Genomic DNA, 15,493 nt, shown 5'->3' with positions numbered 1-15,493 from the left:
AGGAAGATAAAGTAGCAAGACTTTTTTTTTTTTCTGAAAAAACACAGGCCATAATTTTCCCAAATTTCATGTAAACATCAAACCCACATATCAAAAATGGTCAACAAAACTCCAAAACATTAAAAAATAAAGAAAATTACATAAAGATACAACATAATCAAATTCTTCAAAACCAATAAAAATCTTAAAAGCAACAAGAGAAGAATGAAGAAGTACAAACAGAGAAGAAAAAAGACAAGTATAATTTCTAGTTAGCTTTTTGTTGTTGTTGTTGCTTTTGTTTTTTTGAAGTAGGGTCTCACTGTAGCCCAGGCTGACCTGGAATTCACTATGGAGTCTCAGAACTCAACGCTGACCCTCTTATCTCTGCCTCTGGAGTGCTGGGATTAAAGGTGTGCACCACCATGTCTGGCCTTAGTTTCTAGTTAGGAATAATCAAAAAGAGAATACAGTGGAACAATGATTAAAACCTACACTGAACAGGGGCTGGAGAAGTGGCTTAGCAGTTAAGGCACATGCCTGTGAAGCCTAAGGGCCCAGGTTTGATTCTCCAGGTCCCACATAGGCCACATGCACATAGTGGCACATGTATCTGGAGTTCCTTTGCAGTGGCTAGAGGCCCCGGTTTGCCCATTCTTACTCTCCCTCTCTCTGTCTCTCCCTCTCTCTAATAAATGAATAAATAAAAATAAAGTACAATGAAAAAGTCATTCAATTTAAAGTTCTAAACTCACAAAAAAAAAAAAACTTTCAGAAACAAAAGTGAAATAAAGACTTTAAGACATACCAAACCTAAAAATATTTAATTATCAGTAGTGGACTAAAGAAATGAAAAGCTAAACCTAGTGGCACAGGTCTATAATCCTAGCTAGCAGGGAGGCTGACACAGGAGGCTCTTGAGTTCAAGTCCAGCCTGGACAACTTAATGAGAGCTGTCTCAAAATGAAAGCAGGAAAAGAGCTAGATAGACAGCTCCCTTGGTTACAGCATTTTGCCTAATATGCACTATACCATAGGTCCAATTCCCAGGAGAGAGAGAGAGAGAGAGAAATAAACAGAGAAGAGCATATATATTAGCACTTAAAAAGTGAAATATGGGCTTCGTCCTTGGGAAAACACCAAAGGCGGGTGAGGCCAGTGCAGCGGGAGGGCCCAGAGGACCATCGCCGTGGTCGGGGTCAGGCCCGAGGCCGCGGGGCTCGTGGAGGCAAAGCTGAAGACAAGGAGTGGATCCCCGTGACCAAGCTGGGACGCCTGGTCAAGGACATGAAGATCAAGTCCCTGGAGGAGATCTATCTGTTCTCCCTGCCCATCAAGGAGTCTGAGATTATTGACTTCTTGTTGGGTGTCCCTTAAGGATGAAGTTTTGAAGATCATGCCAGTGCAAAAGCAGACTTGTGCTGGTCAGCGGACCAGGTTCAAGGCTTTTGTTGCCATTGGGGACTACAACGTCGGCCTGGGTGTCAAGTGCTCTAAGGAGGCAGCCACTGCCATCCGAGGGGCCATCATCTTGGCCAAGCTCTCCATTGTGCCTGTCCGGAGAGGCTACTGGGGGAACAAGATCGGCACGCCCCACACAGTCCCCTGTAAGGTGACAGGCTTCTGTGGCTCTGCACTGATGCGCCTTATCCCTGCCCCCGGGGCACTGGCATGGTCTCTGCCCCCATGTCCGAAGCTGCTGCTGATGGCTGGTATTGACAACTGCTACACTTCAGCCAGGGGCTGCACTGCCACCCTGGGCAACTTTGCTAAGGCCACTTTTGACGCCATCTCTAAGACCTACAGCTACCTGACCCCTGACCTCTGGAAAGAGACTGTGTTCACCAAGTCTCCTTACCAGAATTCACTGACCATCTTGTGAAAACCCACACCAGAGTCTCAGTGCAGAGGACCCAGGCTCCAGCTGTGGCTACCACATAGGGATTTTATACAGAAAAAAATAAAAGTGGATTAAGCCTGCAAAAAAAAAAAGTGAAATGTGGGCTGGTTTAGTGGCTAAGGCACTTGCCTATGAAGCCTACGGACCCAGGTTCAATTCCTCAGTACTCACATAAGCTAGGTGCACAAAGAGACGCATGTGTCTGGTGTTCATTTGCAGTGGCTAGAGGCCCTGATGTGCTCATTCTCTTTCTCTCTCTCTTTCTCAAATAAATAAAAATAAATAACTAAAGTGAAATATAGTGATAAATCTAACAAAATATGTATGACTATACAATAACAATAATTATAGAACTACAAACCTGTGATGAAAAAAATTAAGAACTCAATCATGAAAAAAGTGACAAAGCCGGATATGGTGGAGCACGCCTTTAATCTCAGCACTTGGGAGGCAGAAGTAGGAGGATCGACGTGAGTTCGAGACCAGCCTGAGATTACATAGGGAAATCAAGGTCAGCCTGGGCTAGAGTGAGACCCCACCTCAAAAAAAAAAAAAAGTGACAGGTTGAACTTCATGAAAATGAAATGCTGCTCTGCCAAAAGAATCCTAAAATAAAAAACAGACAAGCCTAAACTGACAAAAAAATCTCCTCAACAAAAATATTGGACTTATGTCCAAAATATGCAAAAAGTTAAACTCAAAAATAAGAAACAAGCTGGTTCAATGGTAGGGTGCCTGCCTGTTGTGGGAAGATTCTGGCTTTGTGGGTTCAATTTCCAGCATCACCAATAAAAACTCATTTGAATGATAAAAAAATATGATATGAGGGAATTGCAAACTCAAATGAGAAACCACTAAACACTACCAGAATGGCTAAAATATGAAGCAGTGACATCATCAAATGCTGGTGAGGATGTAAAGCAACAGGAACTCCTTTTGGTCATGGCTGATGGGAATGCAAGGTGGGTAGTGGTTTGGCAGTTTCTTATAAAGCTAAACATGCACACCAACCCCATAATCCAGCCATTTCACTTGTATGTGTTTATCCAAGAGAAAAGAAAGCATTACTCTGCTCAGCAATCTGTAGTCAAATGTTCAGAGTAGTTTTATTTGTAATATGTCCCAAATATCCATTGGTAGATGAATGAATAAGCAACAGAAATGTGTACGTATAATAAAATATTGCTTAGCAATAAAGAATGAAGTGGTGATTCATGCAACAATATGGATCTCAAGGTAATTCAGCTGAATTTAAAAGACAAATTAAAACGCTTATAATGTATGATTACATTTATACAAAACTGAAGAAAATAAAATATAATATGTAATATCAAGTAGATTAAATGGTTTGCTGGAGGAGGATAAGGTGAGAAGGGTAGGAGTTGAAAATTGTAAAAGTTATAGGGATGATAGGTATATCCGTTATTTTCATTGTAGTTATGTTCTAATGCATATATAATGCCAGCACTCAGGGACCAGTGGTAGAAGGATCATCACAAGTTCAAGGCCACCCTGAAACCACATAGTGAATTCTAGGTCAGCCTGGGCTAGTGTGAGACCCTACCTCAAAAAACAACAACAACAAAAAAACCCAGATTATACTAATTGTGTTATTTATGCAATTAATTAATTGGATGTTAGTCATGTTGCAGTAAAGCTGTTAATATCTCTAACATTATCTTGCATTTCCTTTTTCAGTTGCATGTCTGATTCTTTAATCTCAATAGCTCCTTCCTATTGTGTCATAAGTCTCCATAATACTCAGTTGCTTAAAACATAAGCAACTATTTCTTCATTCATGATTAAATTTAAGTATTTATTGAACACCCATTATATGTAAGCCAATGGTCTGGGTTCCACTGATGCTGCAGGAATAGTTAGAAAGGATAAATAATACTGATGACAGTGAAGATAAGGGCAGGTGCCATTTGCTTTACTAGAGTCTAAAATGATAAAACAAGAAGGCCAGTTTCAGGTTTGTGAAGAGCATTCGACAGAAAGCTTTTAGAATGGCAAGGTTAGGGGCTGGAGAGATGGCTCAATGGTTAAGGCAATTGCCTGCAAAGCCTAATGACCCAAGTTCAATTCCCCAGTACCCATATAAAGCCAGACGCACAAAGTGACACATGCATCTGGAATTTGCTTGCAGTGGCTGGAGGTTCCGAGTGTACTCATTCTGTCTGCCTCTTTTCTCTCTCTCTCTCTCTCTCTCTCTCTCTCCTTGCAAATAAAAAAAAATATTTTTGTTCATCATCCCTAATCATCAGGAAAATGCAAATTAAAACAACTATGAGATACCACCTTACCCCAGCAACATTAAAAAATCAAATGGAGATAACTGCTGGTGAGGATGTGAAGAAATAGGAACCCTCATCCACTGTTGGTGGGAATGTAAGATGGCACAACCACTGTGGAAAGCAATATGGAGACTCCTAAAAAAGTTGACTACAGAGTGACCAAGAGACCCAGTTATTCCCTTACTGGGCATGTACCCTAAAAGCTCTGTGCCTCAGTCCAGAGAGATTTGCTCAACCATGTTTATAGATGCTCAATTCATAGTAGCTAAGAGCTGGAATCAACCCAGATGTCCATCATGAGAGGAATGGATAAAGAAGATGTGGTATATCTACATGATGGAATTCTACACATCAGTAAAGAAAAATGACACAATGAAATTTGAAGAAAAATGCTTGAACCTGGAACAGATCATTCTCAGTGAACTCACCCAATAATTGCCGCAAAGTGTCACTCATCTGCAGCTCCTAACCTGAATCTACCCCAGATGCCGACCTACCAAACGAGCACCTGAGGAGCAGACTGCAGGGAGGGTGGGGAGGGAGGGAGGGTAAGGGAGGCGGTGGGGGACACAAAACTGGACCCAAATGGCAATGGTACCATAAAACTCTACATCTTAAAAGACTACATGGTTGAACCTTAACCAGCCCTTAGAAGGAGCACCTGAATCATAAGGCTCTGGGGAGGGTATGATGAAGACTGACCCTAATCTTCTATTTCTGTTTCTCTCTCTCTCCCTCTTGTCTCTCTTCTCTTTATCTCTTTTATATTACTTGTCACTTTCTTCCTTCTCTTCTTGGATGCTGACCTGTAACTCCCAGTACCAGCATGTGGCTATCATCCACAATGAGCTCTTGATCAGACAGACTTACAAGGCTTCCTAAAAGAATGACAGGTTTCTGTCAGAGTACTTGATGTCCCACCAAAGGTTATTGGTAAGATCCTACTGCTGAAGAACCATATGCTGTTGGCAAGTAACATGGAGTGACATGACTACAAGCTGGAAGAGAGTCAATCCCCAGACAGTTAGCACATCTAGTGTCAGGAGGTACTACATGAGCGACTAGGGGAAAATGACCAATATCTGTCCAAACAACGCATGGTCTAAGCTACTCAGCAGCAAACAACCTGACACAATGCTCACACAAGTGAGATAGTGGCACACAGCCATGGTGGGAAAACGGCTGCTCTTGATTTGGCTAATTGATCTGCTCAGTGGAACGGAACCCATAGCTGGAGCTGGGAAGCAAGTCAGGACCATATCTAAAAATGAGCCTGCTCTCCATTATCAAGTTCCCACCAATCACTACAAGAGGGCCTACACCTATTAAATTCTCTCTTAAAAAAAAAAAAAAAAAAAAACAATGGTTATCCCATTTATCTGGTGCTGACTTTACCCTCCGTTGGAGAATTTGCTTCTCTTTTTCAGATAGATAGAGAGAACCACCCCATCACACCTCAAAAGGGCCACAGCTCCAACCAAGAATAATTGGGGATATAAGCAAGGGTGCTGTTTTTTTGGTGAACCTGGTACCAGCACAAGTGAGAAGGAGATAGACACAGAGAATAATTAACTCCTACCAAACCAGGTATCCAGAGACACAGAGGCTCCCAAGACCTCATCACTGAAGCAAACCTAAAATGAACCCAACATGGCTCAAGGAAATTTGCCAAAGAGGGAGCGGAAAGAATGTCAGAGCCACACGTTGGGTCATGATACACAGAGATATGGCCTCCCACCCATTACTGATGGCTAACCCCACAATGCACGACCCATATTCCCCAACAAGGAGGGTCCCTGTGGAGTGGTAAGGACAGGGAAGATGGCACATGCCTGTAATCTCAGCACTTGGAAGCAGGGGCAAGAGGATTACAGTAAATTTGAGGACAACTGAGTTTATATCATGAGTTCCAAGCCAGCCAGAGCTACACATTGAGACCCTGTATCAGAAAAATAAAAATACAAATACAAAAGAAGGAGCAAAGTTATTATGGCAGAATTTCAAGAAAAAGAAGAAGTCAAATACAGGTTCTTAAAGTTTCTTTTATCATCTTGCCACTTATTAAACTAGAATACAATATATTTAATGGGAGGACATGAGATTAGGGAAGAGCTAGTTGTAAAAAGCAAAGTACATGCCAAATTTACTCACAGTATATCTTCTATATAATAAAGTACAAAAACATATTGCCCAAATCTCATTCAATTGAACATTTCTCCTGGATTTATAGATCTCCATTGACTTTTATAAAATTTATCTATTATGGACTTCCTTGGCAAGGGCCAGACGGCTCTGGCTGTCATGCCTGGAATGGAATAAGACTCCTGGAGAAATTCTTTTGCCACCACAACTATTTCAGTATGGTTCTAAGTGGTGACTCTCAATGCTTGCCAAATTCCTCTGGTTTGATCCCATCTGGCGGAATTGAAAATCCAGCCAAGTAGGACCTTTAACTTCCTAGCCATATTTGATTACTCAATATCCCTCCAAAATCATGGCTGCTTCCAACCCTGAGAAAACACTAGCCTAAAGCTTTGAATATAAAATATGCCACTAAGTACAAACAGGCACCAAAAGTATTCACTCTGCTCTCTATCACTGCTATCCTCTCACTTTCATTAGACATCTAACCAAGGTTACAGGCCAGATTATATGAACTTGAGAGTTTCCTGGTAATCACAGGTCCCATGAGGAGGATTCGCTATGTGATAGGTACATGGTACCTCCCTCTAGCCTTTTTTGTGTGTTCTATTTTATTTTTTTTTTTGTGTGTGTTTTATTTAAGAGACAAGGCCTCACTCTGTTGCCCATACTGGACTTCCATTTCTTTTATTTTTTTCTTTATTTTTTTTCCAAACAATAACTTTCCTTTTTTTAATATATTTCCAGAGGGATTCTACATTTCATGAAGAACTCATACCTGCCTCAGAGCATGAGTCTTGGAGAATCTTTTGAAATACCTTCTCACATCTTTCAAGAATGACTCAGTAAGACAAGGTGGACAGAATGGGCACCTGTTTGTTGGACAGAATTGGATTCACTTCTGACTCAACTGTGCACAGATATTTCTAATATATGTGAGAAGATGAATTAGCCATAGGTATTAGGCATCTATCACTTGGTAGGTACCTAATAAATGATGATGTGTTAATATTCACCCAACGGATACTTGGAATACATGTGAGCAAGTTCAAAGGAGAAAAAATAATAGTCAGATGCAAAAATTATAAGTGCTTATACAAAGACAGAATGAGTATTGTCTCCAGCTGAGCGTTAAACAACAGCAAAGGCATTTCCCTTCCACCCCCATACGTTTGTTCCCACTTTTATTAAAGGAAACACTAGTAACTACCACACGTGTCTCAGTGCCCATCATTAGAGACACACTAGTGCTAATGGATTCTACCTAGCGTCTTGCTCTTTGTCTGTCCTAAGCTTCAAGTTAACTGGCCACAGTCCTCTCTGTGGGTTTGTCATTGCCACTTTCCTAGATCTGTTAGCCTCTGTGAGATATGGAATCTGAGCTGTATGTAATGCACAGCCTCCCCAAAAGAGCAGTGACCCTGAATCCAGCTCTCCCGGGGAGAAAGGAGAGGGATGGATTTCAAAACTAGCATCAGGGGACAGCAGAGGAGAGGGAACTGTTTTACAGAGTTCAAACCAGCAATGGCCCTGAAGTTCTAGGCTCAAGTGATTCTCCTGCCTCAGCGTGCTCCATGCTGCCCCGCATGTCACGCTTAACTTTTGTCTGAAATCTAAGCCACAGATCTTTCTCTTGAGGCTTGTTAAAGAAGCAAAATTCTTTCTGTATGGTTTCTCAAGTTCCTTCCCAGTACTTCAAGCTCAAGTGCATTCCAGGCAGCCAAAGACAATTTGAGAAGCCCTCAGTTGAAACCCCCTTGAATCTCCTCTTTCAAAGCTCCCAAACGTCTTGCTCCTGCTTCTGGTCTTTGCTAACCCACAGCTTTGATTTTGCAGCATGGCCCTTTCCCCATATTGTAAGGCTTAATTATTAAGTCCCACTTTCTGCTCACAGAACAGTCTTGGGCTAGTTTTTAATGAACTTGATTTCTACCTACAGTCCAAACAGGTATGCATAGTTTTTACATCGAAACTGTTTCTCACAAAGGTCAACAGGTATCAGAATCCCACTAAATCTCCCAAACTTCTGATAAATGTGAATAAAACATTTTATACAGATGAAATTTCTAGATTTATAGCCCAATACTGAGCTAAATGAAAAGCAGAGGCCATGTTCAAGGATACTCCAGATGTCTTCTTTGGGTTGGCTCAACTTGTACAAAGCACTGCAGCTAAATACAGATGAGAGTCATAAAGAAAAGGGAAATGGTTCACACTCATGCTATAAATAATTTCAGGACTTGATTTCCAGACAATTCACTCCATTCATATATGCTGACAAAATTGCCGCTGAATAAGAGACTCACACTACCCAATAGAAAGATCCCTACTTAAAATTATTATTTAAATTATCAGTAGACTTTTATAATAATTTGTTGAATGGCATATGTATATCATTTCATACTTACAATAACCCTAAATATAAGTGATATTATTCTTTTATTACAGAGGAAGAAATAAGGTCCCCACAAAGCACTAATTACTTGCCCAAGTTACTCTCTCAATAGGCAGCAAGACAAGACTGTCAAGCTCAAATCTGGTTCCCAAGCCTGTGCTCGTTTCAGGATTTCCCCCTGTCCGATGAAGACGTTATCACTACTGCTTTGGAGCCTGCATGGTTTGGTGGAAAATTCTTTTTTTTTTAAAGGGAGAGGTCACTTATATTTATATTTATTTATTTGAAAGAGATAGGAAGAGAGAAAGAGGCACATAGCGAGAGCGAATGGGCGCGCCAGGGCCTCCAGCCACTGCAAACGAACTCCCGACACAAGCACCACCTTGTGCATCTGGCTACTGTGGGTCCTGGGGAATGGAACCTGGGTCCTTTTGCTCTGCAGGTAAGTGCTTTAACCACTACGCCAGCTCTCCAGCCCAGGGTGTGAAACTTTTGACGGTGATCATACGGCTCACAAGCCTGGAGTCGGTAGGGGTCTGACCTTCATTTAATCTGTTCCTCTCTGGCTTTCTTTTCTCCACTAATGAAATGAGGAGTTCAGATAGCTGACTTCTAAAAGCACTTCTGGGTCATATTCTACTATACCATAATTAAGTATGAGAAACAATATAGACAAAATGACTGGATAAGCAGAAATGAAAGAAAAGAGGCTTTGTAGAATTATATTGTCAATATGAATAAAGACTTTACATAATACATCCAAAGTGAACCAAGACCCATGACCAAAGATTTTATCAAATAGATTGGCCTACTTAGCATTAAATAATATTTTAATGACTTAAAATACAAAGAACATACAGATATGAGGAAACAGACAAATCCCAGAACAAATATACCTTGAGTTTGCTTTTAGTTGTATGAGGTTCTGAAAACTCCATGGAGTTCTACTGTGGGTGGGTGCTGTCAGGTATGGGGTACAGTAGTCACAGGGGTCCCAAAAAGAGTGGCCGAGAAGAACAAGCCATTGTTTCTTAAAAAGCTCTGTTCATGAACAAAAGACAATAGCCTAGTACTAAACAATGACTGTGTGGGGCTTTTGTTGGGTTTGCTTTCAACATTCAGGCCAGCAAAGTCAGGCTGCACCGCAGAACAATTTAGAACTTTCATAACCCACGGCTCCTTGCATTGGGCCAAGACATTTGAGTCCCACTTCCGGATTCCTCCTCGCTTTTCTAATATGATGGGAACTAAATGCCTCTTTGCTTAGCGGCCCTCCTGAAGAGCCAGTAGGAGATGCCCACAGACAAGCTCCTCGGGAAAGATGCCACAGGCCGGAGGTGAAAGGCTACCACAGCAGCTGGGGCTGGATGGACAGCAAGAGGCTGGGCCTTGGGAGACCTCGTGGTTTGGATGGACTCAAGGCTGACATGGGGTCGGGTTTCTAAACGTGTGAGAGAGTACAGAGAGAGAGAGGCTCTGGTTATCCATCTTCACTTCTCTCAATAGAGACATATGTTTTATGTGGAATGGGAAAAACAAACCAAAACAGATGATGAAAAGTCTGGCAACAGAAAACAAGATAAACCAAATCTTCCACTGGATGTTTGCAGTCAAAACTGCTGAAGAATGTGCAAGGTAGAGGGAACTCTCCAAAGAGTGAGTGAAAGGGGAAAATTAAAGCCACCCGCCCTAACATTTGCCAAGGCAGCGATAAAAGTGACAGCCTAGATGAAAAGATGGCCTGGGAACAGGTAAAAGCGACTCCCTTCCACCACTCTACCACAGACCCACCAGCCTGTACCTCCCCCGAGGACTACAGTAACTTCCCGAAGCCTCCAGAAAGCAGCGGCTAGAATACAGTGACAGCTGGAAGGAAGGGATTAGGCGAGCGCTTGGCATAAACAGAAGTGTAGCCAAAAGGCACAAGAATGAAGGAAGAGAGACAGTTTGCCTGTGTGGTTTGTTGCCGTGGTGTGAGGCGCTGAGGAGAAGAGCTAGCCAAAGTTCTGGGCCCCGACGGCCTGGAGGATTTGGCAAGCTCAGCCGTCCTCATAGCCGGCGGGCTGGGAACCGGAGCTTTCTGCCGTCTGCTTCACTGTTTTTCTCACTGTCACCATTTTCATGTTTGGTCTCTGGCCCGTTTCGTATTTTCTTCTTCTTTGGGGATTAGCACATCAGTGTGGTCAAAATCCACTTTGGTTAGGCTCTGTGCATCATTTCCTCGCACATCATATTTGTCAACCAGAGACTTCAAGGACATGAAATACTGACACATTATCATGCAAAAAAAAAATCAGAGGTCGTAGAGACCATTTGACCCAACCTCATTTTACAGATGAAGAAATCCATTAACAGTGGCTAAGAGACATGAGGAGAGTGACTGAAGTCACACTGATTTTAGGAGTAGCAACGCTGCCACCAGTACCCAGCTCTCCCATTGTTCCCTTCAGGATGCCACCTCAGACAAAACGCCTTTAATCTACTCCCAGCCCTATTTTAAGAGTGATTTGGCAAGAACTGTGGTGTGTTCTCTCTGTCTACTTTCTGATCAGGAATTTACATACTAGAATACTAGAGAGACCTGAGAGTCATCAAGTTGGACAAGAAGAAGAGAAAGCCTAATGCTTAGCACTGGGTGAGTCATCTCAATCACAGCTGCCCGCAGAGCTCAGGGAACATTGTAGAAGGGGTGGGAAGAATATTGATGCTACTCTCACTGCTAAAAGCTTCTCTTTGGAGATTGTGGGAGACAATGAAGAGACTCAAAACTCATCACAGAGCTGGGCGAGGTGGTGCACGCCTTTAGTCCCAGCACTCAGGAGGCAGAGGTAGGAGGATCACTATGAGTTCAAGGCCACCTGAGACTACATAGTGAATTCCAGGTTATCCTGGGCTAGAGTGAGATCCTACCTCGAAAAAACAAAAACAAAAAAATCTCATCACAGTTGAAAATAAGAGGCTGTTAAGAGCTCAACACTACACATCTCTGTCACACACTCCAAGGCTCAGGAAACATTGTGGAAGAGGAGGTAGGACAAAAAAAAATGTAAGAGCCACAGAGTAGGAAGGGATACTTTGGGGCACTCATCCAGACATGCATTAACTGGTGCATTCATGACCCACAGTGGTTGTTGGTACCCCAACAAGACCTGCACTGTTTTGAGTCCATCAACATTGTGACCTGAAGGACAACAGACAAAAAAAAAAAGAATGAGACATCAAAACAAAGGGCTACTTGGGAAGCAGAGGATCTTCAGGAGAATGGAGGTGGAGGATGGGGACAAAAAAAAGGCTATGGGATGGGAATATAATCAAATTATAGTACACTTATGCATTAAAGTTCTCAATAAAAATAGAACTTGCACATTGACAAGAAAGAATTCAACAATGTTTATTGTCTCCCCTCAAGAAAGAAACAACTTAAAGACATATGTAACTTAATAATATTCAGAATAAAATAACCCAAAGACAAGCAGAATGATTGTCACTAAAAATTATCGTCATAAAACCGAAATTCTGAATTTCACATATATGTAAGTGTCTTTCATATGAAGATCACGCTGCTATGAGAGAGAATGTGTGCTTACCAGGGCCTCCAGCCATTGCAAATGAACTCCAGACACATGTGACAGCTTGTGTACCTGGTTTGGAGAATCAAACCTGGGTCTTTTGGCTTTGCAGGCAAGTGCCTTAACTACTAAGCCATCTCTCCAGCCCATGAAAACATCTTTTTAATTAAACAGACATTAAAACTATAGTATTAGGGGGGCTGGAGAAGATGGATTAGCAGTTAAGGTATTTGCCTGCAAACCTAAACAACCCCAGTTCAATTCCTCAGGACCCACGTAAGCCTGATGCACAAAGAGGCACATGCATCTGGAATTTGTTTGCACTCTCTGGAGGCCCTGACGTGCTCTCTCTCTCTCTCTCCCTCCCTCTTTCTCGCTCTCAAATAAATAAACATATATATATATATATATAAATATATATTTTAAAACTACAGTATTAGAGTTGGGCATGGCGGCACACACCTTTAATCCCAGCACTCTGGAGGCAGAGGTAGGAGGATCACTGTGAGTTCAAGGCTACCCTAAGACTACATAGTGAATTTCAGGTCAGCCTGAACTAGAGTGAGACCCTACCTCAAAAAACAAAACAACAACAACAACAACAAAAAAACCTACAGTATTAGGGTTGAAGAGATGGCTTAGTGGTTAAGGCATTTGCCCGCCAAGCCTAAGGACTCATGTTCTACTCTCCAGATCCCATGTAAGCCAGATGCACATGTGCAAACAAAGTCACACATGTGCACAAGGGGGTGCACGCATCTGGAGTTCAATTGCAGTGGCTGGAGGCCCTGGAACACCAAGTCTCTCTTGCTCACTTGCTCTCTTTCTCTCTCATATAAAAAAATAAAATAGGCTGGGCGTGGTGGCGCACGCCTTTAATCCCAGTACTCGGGAGGCAGAGGTAAGAGGATTGCTGTGAGTTCGAGGCCACCCTGAAACTCCATAGTGAATTCCAGGTCAGCCTGGGCTAGAGTGAGACCCTACCTCAAAAAAAAAAATAAATAAATAAAAATAAAATAAAATAAATAAAACTATAGTGTTAGTTGGGCACAGTGGTGCATGTTTTTGATCCCAGCATTTAGAAGGCTGAGGTAAGGACGCAGAGGTCGTAGGCACGCTTGTGGGACTACAAGGTGAGTTGCAGTTCAGTTTGAGCTACAGTGAGATCCTATCTCAAAAAAAAAAAAAGTAGCAACAGAAAACAAACTACAGAATTTCTAACTGAAGGAACAAATTTTAAAAATCAGAGAAAAATATTTTAAATTGAAACACAATAATTAAAAATAAAGAATTAAATATTACTTATGGTAAAAGTGAATATGTATTAAAAATACTTTATAGGTTTTCCTTTGTGCCAATGGAATGAGTTTATTTTATCAAGAGACATCAAAAACTCAGAAAAAGTAACCCTTTAAAGGCTGCATAGATTCTAACTCTGAAAAACAGTTTGTGAATGTGAAGGAAGAGAGATGGATGCATACTGGCTTGCATACAGTCTTTTTTTTTTCATGACAGTTTTTCATTTATTTATTTATTTATGAGCAACAGACAGAGAGAGAAATAGACACATAGAGAAGGAGAGAAAGAATGGACACACCAGGGCCTCCAGCCACTTGCCCCCTTGTGCATCTGGGTAACATGGGTCCTGGGGAATTGAGCCTCGAACCGAGGTCCTTAGGCTTCACAGGCAAGCGCTTAACCGCTAAGCCATCTCTCCAGCCCATGCATACAGTCTTAAAAACATAATCTACCTTCTTTAATCAAACTGGCTTTTTAACTCAAAAGCAAATTATTTTACAGTGCTCTAGTAACCATAGTATATGACATTGAAAAAAAAAAAACCTCACTAACTATATTTTTCCTTTTCTATATTTTCTTTTCTTTTCTTTTTTTTTTTTTTTTTTGGTTTGTCAAGGTAGGGGCTCACTGTAGCCATTCTGTATTCTCAGGGTGGCCTCGAACGCACGGTGATCCTCCTACCTCTGCACCACCACGCCCAGCCCTTTCTATATTTTCAACATACATATTCTTTAATATCTTTACCATGGACTACAGAAGTCCTCCTAATTCACAGTTTTGTTTTCTATGGTTTTTAAGTCAATCATGATCTAAAAATTTTATATAGAAAGTTTGGGAATAATAATTTGTAAGTCTCAAATAACTTTTATAAGAATATGCTAACATTTCTCTATTTTATTATTATTGTTAATCTCCTACTATGCCTAGTTTATATCTTAAGCTTTATTATAGGCATGCACATACTGAAAAATAGAAATAATCTATAAGGTTCACTACTATCCTTGGTTTCCAGCATCCAAGGAACATCTTGGAAAAGATCCTCTTCAGATACAGTATTCAAAGCTGTGTCTAAGGAGACTAAAGGCATTGCTTCTGACATAAGGTACATAAAGCAAGCTGCGGTACACCAAAAATGTACTTGGACCAATGTGGATTAGTAAAGAGTGATAAAGGACACCAGAAAACGCATAGGGGTATTTGGTCTAGGAAGGCAAAATCAAGAAGGTGACTACACCTGAGATGAAGGGTAGACAAAACTTAGACAAAAAATTAAAAAGTATAGAGTTCTAGGTTGAGTGTGTATTCAGTGGTGCATGATGGAGGCCCCAGATTCAATCCCCAGACAGAGAGAGAGAGAAAGAGAGAGAGAGAGAGAGAGAGAGAGAGAGAGAAACTCCCTAGTATACTTGTTTTCCAAGAGAATTAAATCTGTTTATAACCTTTTAAAAAGAAAAATGATATTACTGGTGTAATAAAATAATATTAGCAGAGTGCAGACTAGTTACATGTGACATACAATTGCCAGGTATCATGGCACCTTCAGACTTGTCATAAAACACAAGCCAGGTGCTAGAATAGACACAGCAATGAATAAGTTGCTCTCTTGGTCAGGAACCTATTTTACCTGCATGCTTCTTCCTAGGGAGAAATAAAGGTCTAGAGCAGTGGTTTTCAAACTTTTTGGAAGCCATTGATGACCTGTAAAGTTTTCATGATATCATATTAAAAGTGATAGTGGATGAATTTAAGGCATTTATTTCATTCAAAGTAATACTAATAACCTCAAAGCATCTTAGCAGAAATGTTTTATTTAAAAAAAAAAAAACTAGCTCTGGAACAAAGAACTTTAGTGAAAAAAAAAAAAAGTAACCTGATTTACCATTCTTGCTAATCTCCTTAATGCCTAACTCAG

The 15,493-nt window shown here is 41.2% G+C and overlaps 1 protein-coding gene and 1 pseudogene across 3 annotated transcripts in view; one reads left to right on the top strand and one right to left on the bottom strand.

The window, feature by feature from the left end:
* Positions 1 to 15,493, bottom strand: part of Rad51b (RAD51 paralog B) — a 631,041-nt gene that overhangs the window by 338,986 nt on the left and 276,562 nt on the right. The window lies entirely within an intron of this gene.
* Positions 1,095 to 1,920, top strand: LOC105944124 (annotated as a pseudogene).

The sequence above is a fragment of the Jaculus jaculus genome, chromosome 7, assembly GCF_020740685.1.
Source record: "Jaculus jaculus isolate mJacJac1 chromosome 7, mJacJac1.mat.Y.cur, whole genome shotgun sequence".
NCBI classification, from domain to species: domain Eukaryota; kingdom Metazoa; phylum Chordata; class Mammalia; order Rodentia; family Dipodidae; genus Jaculus; species Jaculus jaculus.
This window is presented reverse-complemented; position numbering and strand designations above follow the sequence as displayed.